The sequence below is a fragment of the Canis lupus genome, chromosome 13, assembly GCF_048164855.1.
Source record: "Canis lupus baileyi chromosome 13, mCanLup2.hap1, whole genome shotgun sequence".
Lineage (NCBI taxonomy): Eukaryota > Metazoa > Chordata > Mammalia > Carnivora > Canidae > Canis > Canis lupus.
The window spans coordinates 36,231,121-36,241,479 of NC_132850.1; positions in this window are offsets into that span (position 1 = coordinate 36,231,121).

A 10,359-nucleotide genomic window follows, 5' to 3' on the forward strand; every position below is an offset into this window, starting at 1 on the left:
TCCACATGTAAGTAAAATCGTATGATACTTGTCTCTCTCTGTCTGACTTATTTCACTTAGCAAAATACCCTCTCTGTCCATCCATGTTGTTGCAAATTGCAAGATTTTATCCATCTTTTTTATAGCTGAGTAATATTCCATTATATATATAGTAAATATATTTTTCTCTGCTTTTCTATGGGTGTTACATTTTCTATGGCTTTTTTCCTGTGTCTAAAGACATGGCCACATACCTCCCTGGAGCTGTATGTAGTTTTGTTGCCTTGATGATACAGAGGACTTTCTCTACTAATCTACTAATCTCACTTAGAAAAAAAATCTTAGGATTTGGTTAGCCTGGTATGGGTCACATGCCTATCTGTGGGTCATAAATTGGGGCCAGGAAGATGGTGCTAGGCTTGGCCAGGACTCAGTCATGTGCTTACTTTTGGTATAAGGATAGGTGTGGGGTACTCTAGTTAGAAGGAGTGGCATGGGAAGGAAAAGTTCCTCAAAGGAAGGGGGTGCTATTTTCAAGGAGAAAAAACTGGTGCTGAACAGACAAAGAACAAATGCCCACTACATTTATTAAAATAGTGATGAAAGTCATTTTCATAATGTGCTACTATCCTTAGCTGGTCTAAGTTGTCTTGGCAAAGGCAAAACATTACAGAATCACAGCTGTTTGGAATGTACTATGGATTTGGTTTGATCTTTCCAAATCATTTAATTAGCCCCTATAGGAGGTGGGACATTAGCTCTACATTACTGAAAATACCAAATATAAATTTTCCATAAATTAAAGGAAGTTACTATAAAGATAAAAGCTAATATCATAGTTATATTTTAGCTTTGTTTCCAAATATGTTCCATTTATTGAGGATTCTTTAATCAGTAAAATAATAATTCAAAGGGTGCCTGGGTGGTTCATTTGGCAAAACCTGTGACTTCAACTCAGGTGGTGATCTCACGGTCCTGAAATTAAGCCCTGTATGGGACCCCAACCTCACTGGGGAGTCTGCTTCTCTCTCTCCCTCTGCCCCTCCCCCCACTCATGCACTCTCTCAAATAAATAAAATCTTTTAAAAAATAATAATTCAAAATTAAGTTTTTATTAAAACAGGAATATTACAGAAAAAAACTTTATTTTTTCTTTTTTTTAAAGATTTATTAATCATGAGAAGAGAGAGAGAGAGAGACAGGCAGAGACACAGGCAGAGGGAGAAGCAGGCTCCATGCAGGGAGACTGACGTGGGACTCCATCTCCGGTCTCCAGAATCACGTCCTGGGCCAAAGGCGGCACTAAACTGCTGAGCCATCCGGGTTGCCCAATAACTTTATTTTTTAAAGACTTTATTTATTTTGAGACAGAGAGCTTGTGTGTGCATGTGTGCATGCACGTGAGTAAGCAGAGGGGAGGAGGGGCAGAGGCCGAGGGAGAGAGAATCTCAAGCAGACTCCATCCTGAGCATAAAGCTCAATGCTGGGCTTGATCTCATAACCCTGAGATCATCACCTGAGCCAAAATCAAGAGCCAGACGCTTAACCAACTGAGCCACCCAGGTGCCCCCCACAAAATAACTTTTAAAAATACCTCTAAGTCATTCTTGCATAGTGACCTATATTTTTTATTTTTTTAATTTTAATTCCAATATAGTTATGTTAGAGGTGAGGAAACTGAGTTCCTAGAAGTTGTCGATTGTTTGAAGCTACATGGCTAGTAACCTCTATGGTAGTCTTAGGTCCACTTTAGAACCAATTACCTTTCCAATCTGTCATGCTGCTTCCCTGACTAAGCAATGCTAGAGAAAGGAACAAAATTCTGCAGAGTGTTTGTTAATAAGATAGGAGTCTAACAATCAAATGTTCTGAACTAATCACTGAATCGTAAATTACATAAATACACTATAAAGTTAGGCAAAGAAGTTAATTTCTTAGATTCCAAAATGTTCTCCAAAACCAGAATAGACATGCTTGCAGCGGGCAAAACGAGTGGCTAATTCTAGGACCCTAAAAAAATTCTCGGCATCAAACTCAATGAGCAAACACACCAACAAGAAATGAAGGCAAGGCAGCCATTCCTTAGTCAAAAGTCAGGGAGAAACTATGCGCTAAGGGATGGTGAGGCAAAGTAGGAGAAGATCATAGTTCTTCTTCAATAATCGAAAACTAGTTAAGGTTTTAATTTACAGTGTGAGTACAAAAAGGGAGCTGGAGCAAACATAGTTATGTGACAAATATTAATGGCCATCTCAATTCTCAAACTGAAAAATCCAGGTCAGCCTGCAGGGCAAGCTATCTCCAATGGCTTTTTTGAGATTCTCTGGTAAAGCCTACCTAAGTAAAAGGAGGTCATCTGAGGTCGCATGGAAGTATACAATTCAAAATAAAAAGGGGTTTGTCAAAAGAGCTTTACATTTTTGGCCAAAGCCTGGGATCTTATTTTTTCCCGTAGACGAGGCCACTTTTCTGCACTGGAGATTATTAATCATGACACCACTAAAGCCAGTTGGGCACCACCAAGCTCAGATTAGGATTCTGCATGACAGATATCATTAATGCTAATCAAGAGTTTTCCTCCAGCCTTTGCTAACAGAATCTTAATTTTGTTTGCCTTTCATGTCTTTCAACAAGAACTGAGTCCTTGTCTGGCCTCTGGAGATGACTGTTGATTAATAAATCATTCTTGGTCATCTCATGATCCTTGTCAGGTGACTGGCTTTGACATGGGCAAGAGATGCAATTCTGGCCAAGAGACTGCTGGAAGTTTCTGGGAAGATTTTTGTCTCTCAGAAAAGGGTTTAAGACAGGGGCATCCTCCCCCTTTTCCTGGCTCTGGATGTTGTCATCTGCATGTGATGACATGCATCTGGGCATGTGATGCCCAGAACTGTGGTAGCCATTTTAGGACTATGAAAGGAGCCAAACTAAGAAAATAAATCATCATATTGAGGATGTCTCAGAGAGTGGAGAGATGGGAAAAACCAGAGTCCTTGGTAATGGTATAGAAACTGAACTTAGAAACTACTGTTTAATAAAGTCTAACTACAGATCCTTTTTTTTTTTTTTTTAAGATTTTATTTATTTGTTCATGAGAGACACAGAAAGAGACACAGGCACAGGCAGAGGGATAAGCAGGCTCCATGCAGGGAGCCCAACGGGAGACTCCATCCTAAGTCTCCAGGTTCACACCCTGGGCTGAAGGCGGCACTAAACTGCTGAGCCACCCAGGCTGTCCTACAGACTCTTTAATGTGTATTAATATTATTTTTTAAAGATTTTATTTATTTATTCATGAGAGAGAGAGAGGCAGAGACACAGGCAGAAGGAGAAGCAGGCTCCCCATGGGGAACCTGATGAGAGACTTGATCCCAGGACCCTGGGATTATGCCCTGAGCGGAAGGCAGATGCTAAACCACTGAGCCCTGGTACATGTATTATTAAATGTCTTATTACTGATGGCACTTTTGGATTGGTTTTCTCTTTAGCAAAGCTTCCTGAGATTCTCTCTGAGCCAGAGGTATCAAAATCTAATATCAGGACATCCTGAACAGATCAGCATCCAGTTCTCTCTAACGGCTTTCCAACTTTAGCGTGGTCTCCTAATGCTTAGGAATTTGGCATCCTCACCTACCTTCTCCTCCCTCCCTTCCTTTCCACTCCCCCTCCCAGACCTTTACTCCATACCTATCCACCCTCAAGCCATATTGCACTTGCCTTCAGGTTATGGAATTTGCAGAAGACTCAATTCAAACTATGTTAAGCCCAATTGCCAAAAGATGGCATAATCATACGGTGCTTGCCCAGGAGGCAGAGTTGACTTTAAGAACTATAGGAGGGGGATCCCTGGGGGGCGCAGCGGTTTAGCGCCTGCCTTTGGCCCAGGGCGCGATCCTGGAGACCCAGGATCGAATCCCACGTCGGGCTCTCGGTGCATGGAGCCTGCTTCTCCCTCTGCCTATGTCTCTGCCTCTCTCTCTCTCTCTCTCTGTGTGACTATCATAAATAAATAAAAATTAAAAAAAAAAAAAAAAAAAAAAGAAAAGAAAAGAACTATAGGAGGGTAGGGCAGCCCCGGTGGCGCAGCGGTTTAGCGCCGCCTGCAGCCCAGGGCGTGATCCTGGAGACCCGGGACAGAGCTTCCTGCACAGAGCTGGCTTCTCCCTCTGCCTGTGTCTTTGCGCCCCCGCCCCTCTCTCTCTCTCTCTCTCTCTCTCTGTGTGTCTCTATGAATAAATAAATAAATAAATAAATAAATAAATAAATAAATAAATAAATCTTTAAAAAAAAAACTATAGGAGGGTAAATGCCACTTTTTTTGTGCGCTGAAGATACAGAATGGTTTCAATAGTCTATTAGAACTAAGTTTCTTAAACCCCCTTTTTTTAATGAGATAAAAATCACATGGCAAAAATATACCATTTTAAAGTGTCTAACTCAGGAGTTCTTAGCATACTCAGTGTTTTGCAACTATAATCACTGTCTGATTCTAGAACATTTCCATCACCTCAGAAAGAAACCCCGAACCTATTAGCAGTCGATGCCGATTCTCAATTTTTTTTTTCTTAAAGATTTTATTTATTTATTCATGAGAGACACAGAGAGGCTGAGACATAGGCAGAGGGAGAAGCAAGCTCCCTGTGGGGAACCCGACATGGTACTCAATCCTGGGACCCCAGGATGATGCCCTGAGCTGAAGCTCAACCGCTGAGCCACCCAGGTGCCCCTCTTTTTTTTTTTTAACTCACATATCTGAACAGCCAAGAATTTAACTGAGTTTTGTTTCTTATAGCTTGTGTCATGAAAATAATATGGTGGATTGTTTCATTCATTTTACCAATGCAAAATTGTATTTTAATGTTGTCTATTCTTTTTGAAAATATAGATGCTTCCCAGATTCTAATAACCAATACCCTTCCCAATGGGCATCCTCTCTTAGCCCTGGTTGAATATTGCTCTATTTGATTAGATGATACTTAGATATTTTGTGTGGATGGCCTTTCTATAGCCAACTGCTCCTTCTGGGAGTAATTTTTTAACATTAACATTATAAATTTATTAATCCTACCTGCAAACAGATAGCTTTTCCTAAATGAGAAAATAATTTTTCACGGAAACTTAATTTAAATTTCAAATTAGGACGCAGATTATCTGGCACATAATTTTTCATCCTCCTTCTAATGCTTTGAAAAGAGTATTATAAATCACCTAAAATTGTGGGGTTGATGCTTAGCCTTATTTAGTGACATAAAAATGATTGTCCATTTTTTAGCGATTTTATTGTGGCTCAAAGATCCAGCTCCAGGCTACATGCAGCTGAATCTGCAAATCCACAGATCTCTCCAACTGGAATCATCCATCACATACAGGAATTTTAAAGACCTGGACATATCGTCAAATGCATATGCAGAGGCCTCATGGAATACATGCATCCACCTCAGCACAAACTTAAGAATTTTTAAATACAGCTATTTATTAGTTGACAGCAATAAATCCTAACAAATACTACTGCTCCATCATCATATGCCCACATTTACGAATAAGAAAATTCGTAATCAGGGCTACATCTAATAAGAAAGATGGTGTGTATCAATAATAAATTTAATTACTATAGACAGAATAAAGTCATAAGGATGTTATATCAGTGAGGACATTCAGGTCCAAGTGAAAGAACTCTAAATCAATCTATATTTGGGAAAAAACATTGGGGAACTTTATTGGCCCACATAACTGAAAAGTCTGAGAGCTAGCTTCAGGCACTTCCAGAGCCAGGTGCTGAACACTTGTCATCAGGAATCTGTCTTGTTCCTTCTCTCGGCTTCCCTGTCCTTTACACTGACTCTAGTTCAAGCTGCCTTCCTTAGTGGAGTGCCTCCCAGCAACACCAGGTACAGATCCTCCAAGCTTCAAATCTTACAGAATGAAGAATTCTATTTTCCATTATTTCCAACTCATGTCATGCCCTTGAGTTTCCTTGGCATGACTTGGGTCACTTAGTCTTTCCTGAATTAATCACTGAAGACAGTGGGATACAATGTTCTGAGAATTAGAGAGTGATTAAAAATCCACTGATCCATATAGACTAAAAGAAGGGGAAGGATGGACCCAAGGGAAATCAGGATTCTATGAGAGAAGAAAGGAAAAGCAATGCTGGGAGAGACCAAACAACAGATGTCTAGACATATGCTTTCCAGGAACTGAATTCTCTCTCTGACACTCCTGGTGAGTAACTCAGAACTAACGTATTGTGTGACGCAGGGGACACACTTTATACTGCATGCACGTAGATGAAATATGTAGCACAGTGATGGTTATGTATGCCCCTCCCTCCGGGGGACAGGGAGGCTGCATCTATACAGAAAAGCAAGACACTAGCCTGGGAAACAACTTTTCAGAGGCCAGTTCTATCCCTGTGGATTGGTTAAACCATCTATCACTACAAGTCCACTTCTATAATTCCATTATTTGCACCTTCCTGGAGCTAGAGCTGACAAATGTGGCTGGATTACTATGTACTCATGATACAGCTGCATTTCATACTCATGGACACCTGGCACCAGGGTATGAGTTAACTTGCTTTGGAGAAGAATATTATAAATCGGTTTTCTCCATATGTAGGAGCATGATTTAAAGCAGTGAAGCAGGCCTAGAGGTCTTTGCAAGCTGATCACACAAGTGACTACATACCCTTAAAATAAAACCTGATCTTTTGGACATGCAGCACAATCATGCAATTTGTGTACTCTTTTCTTTTTCTCATAAAAATTGGCCAATGAAACTTTTTCAGTTTCCTATTCATAACTATTTGCATTCTTTGATGTTATTCTCCACAGGGGGTTTTACCTCCTGAAATTTCAGAATTGGCTGTTTAGGGACGCTATTTAATTTCAGTTCCTATATCTCACCTGTTGCAAAATTCTGAAATCTGATCGGTACTGGTTTATTTCATTATGTTGACATGCATAGTGCCTTAGCAGGTGGACAGTAGGTGTTCAGGAAGTACTGAACAATTATTTACTGGAATAATTTTGTTCATGCTTTTTCTCAAGAAGGATAGTAAGTACTATGAAGAAAGTAAAGCAAAAGAATTTATAGAAATAAAAACTGTAAAATAATAGGATGTTTCAAGGGAGCTACTTTAGATTAGGTGGAGACAGAACATCTTGTTGAGGTACATGGAGATATCAATGATACAAAGGGGGAAGCAGTAACAAAGATGTTACTATCCCAGGCAGAAGGAATAGCAAGTACAAAGGCCCTGAGACAAGAATGAATCTGGCTGTTTCAGGAATAGAAAGACTGGTGTGACTGACATACAGTGGGAGATAGAGGGAGAAATGAGAAAGAGGATGCCTAAGAAAGAGATGAGGGCCCATCTCAAACATAAGCAGGGATTCCCACACATGCTGGTTCACTACCTCTTCTGTTTTATGTGAAGTGAGTTTCTCAGCCAGGGGCACTCTCCTGTGTATGACAAAACTGCTGGTCAAGGTATAACAGGCAAGGAAAGCAGATCCTCATTCAGAATAAGTGCCTCTTTCTTTGGGAACAAACGCCCTCCAAAATGGAAGAAGTCCAACAATATGGACTTGCCACCATGAGGCTGCTGGTCTTAGATGTATGTTTTGTGTTGGCTTTCCCCAGAAGCCGATGCTGAGATAAGGATTTGTGCTCAGGAGGTGATTCCTATAAGCACTAGCTACTTTGCTCTAATCTTCTTGGATTCTAAGTCCAATTCTCAAGATTCCATTGCAAAGCTTGTTCCCAAACCTTCCTATCAATTTTTTTTTAGATTTATTTATTTATTTGAAAGAGAGAGTAAGCACGAGGGAGGGGCAGGAAGGAGAGGGAAAGAAAGAGACTGAATCTCAGGCAGACTCCCTGCTGAGTGGGGAGCCCAATGCAGGGCTTGATCTCATGGCCCTAAACCAAAACCAAGAGTCAGAGCTCAACTGACTTGAGCCACCCATATGCCTCTCCTCTTTTTTTAGGATTCATTTATTTGAGACAGAGAGTGCATGCACACATGAGTGGGGGAAGGGGACAGAGCAGAGTGAGAGGGAGAGAATTCCAAGCACACTCCCTGCCTAGAGTTGAGCCTATATGGGACTCGATCCCACAACCCCAAGACCATGACCTGAGCTGAAACCAAGAGTCAGATGCTCAACCTACTGAGCTACCCAGGCGCCCCTTCACTCCAGTTTTCAATGTTGCTTTTTTCAAGTCATTAGCCATATAACTAGTGATTGGTTACAGAGCTGGAGTCAGAGCATGCTTCCTTCAAGTCAAAGTACATGATAAAAGGCATTGCTTGAAATCCTATCTACTGAGATTTGGCTTCTGCTGTCCTTCAAGATAGCTGCTGATAGGAGCTGTGGGATGCAAGAGTACACCTGCAGCCAGTAGTGAATATTGCTCAACAACTCCTATAAGTCAGGCTTGACTTTCTGCATTCTTAATTAGCCAACAACTCTTCATAAGAGCAAAGAGACAGATTGGTAACAGCAGGGTATGGGAATAGGGTAGTTGAAGGCACAGAGTGGGGAAAAGCCTGTTCCCATAAACTAGAAGTGCCTTCATTACCTGCTCCCTTACCACCTATAGGTGATACAATGCTACTGGAAATGGTCAACTTTATGAGTAGGTGGATCAGATAATACATGGTGTCCCACTGTTTCCAACTTACAGAGCAAATGGAAGCTGTTTCTCAAAGGGAAAATAGTAATCTTCCTGAAGGGGGGTTATGGGCTTGCTCTAAAATCCTGTGGGCTTCCCCCGTGACTCTGGTGGAGACACTTGTTTCTGACTTCAATAGGTATCCCAATCATCTAGATGCCTTGAGAGCTAACAGAGCTGCCTGGACTAGAGCCTGGGCCACTGAGAGAGACCATTTTTGCACTGCTAGGTTTTCAGGTCATCTGGTACATAAGTACAAGACACCTGTGTGCTATATGCTGTCTCTAAAATCCAGGGCACCACAAAGTACTGTGCCTTTTTCAGTTGTAGCAATCTGTCCTTAACCCTGGAGGAGCTATCTCAATATGTGCTAGACCACTGAATCCCTGAGAATTTCACTAAGGGGTCAAATCCCTATATTTCTGTGAGAATCAGATTCCTCTCTTGGCATATATGTGTCTTACCAAGGCATCAGGGTATCTGGTATTTCCTGCTCCGCATCAACACAGTGAAGTATTATAACATCCTATGGTTCAGTGATTCATTACATGTCCTTGTGTAACAAATGGCTGGAGCTGACATTCATGAGACAGATTTATAAAGCTATTTCTGTCCCTGCCATGTTAAAGCAAACAGCTGCTGATGGACTCTACAAACCGAAATGGATAAAAATGCAGTGGTTAGACGAATAGTTACCTATCAAATGCCAGAGGCTGTATTAAGCTGCTCCAATAAAAAGACCATTTTAGGAACAGCAGCTAGTTTGGATCACCTCAAGATTAGTTTTATTGTAGCGTCCACTGTCATTCTCTAAGACCTATCAAACCTACTCACTGGTCAAATGGAGTACACTGTCCATTTGGGGATATGACAGAAATGATCTGTATCTTTCTACCTTTTGGTGGTTGTACTAACCTTGGTAATTACCCCCAAAGAGATCCTGCTTTTTCATTTATTATTCTAGTAGGGAAGGAACACTACAATGGCTTCTCCTTGGACTTCTGCCACAGGAACACTTACTCCTCAGGGCAGAGACCTAATGTGGAGGTTCTGCAAAGGATGTCCATTCCATCTACACTTAGGAACTGAGGAAATAAACCATGAGATGGAGTGAAGGGAGAAAAGTTCATGGCCCAGTGAGTTGAGAGTCCCATCTGCCTACCATAGTCTCTATTCTGACCAGTGAGTGGGCCACAGTGTTCTTAGCTCTCCATAAAGTTGGTACTAATTTGGAGCAAGTGACCACTGATCCTGAAAACTGTAGATATTTCTCTATTCCAAGTATACATCACCTGAAGAAGTAGCTGGGTAGAAGGTCCATAGTACACCTATCTACTATTAGAGCACAGCCCTTAAGGCAAGCGTTCTGGTCCTGAGAATTGACTTACGTCCAAGAGTTAAGAGAGAAACTGTGATATTGGTAGCTTGATTCAAGTGCTTATTTCCTAGACCTGTACAGTTGTTAAAAAAAAAAAAAAAAAGAGGGGGGCTACCTTGGTGGCTCAGTTGGTTAAACATCTGCCTTCAGCTCGGGTCATGATCTTGGGTCCTGGGATGGAGCTTGACATTAGGCACCTCGCTTGGCAGGGAGTCTGCTTCTCCCTCTCCCTCTGCCCCTCTCCCATGCTCATGCTTTCTCTCTCTCTCTCAGATAAATACATTAAAAAAATCTTAAAAATCAGGCTAAGCCCTTAAGTAAATGCC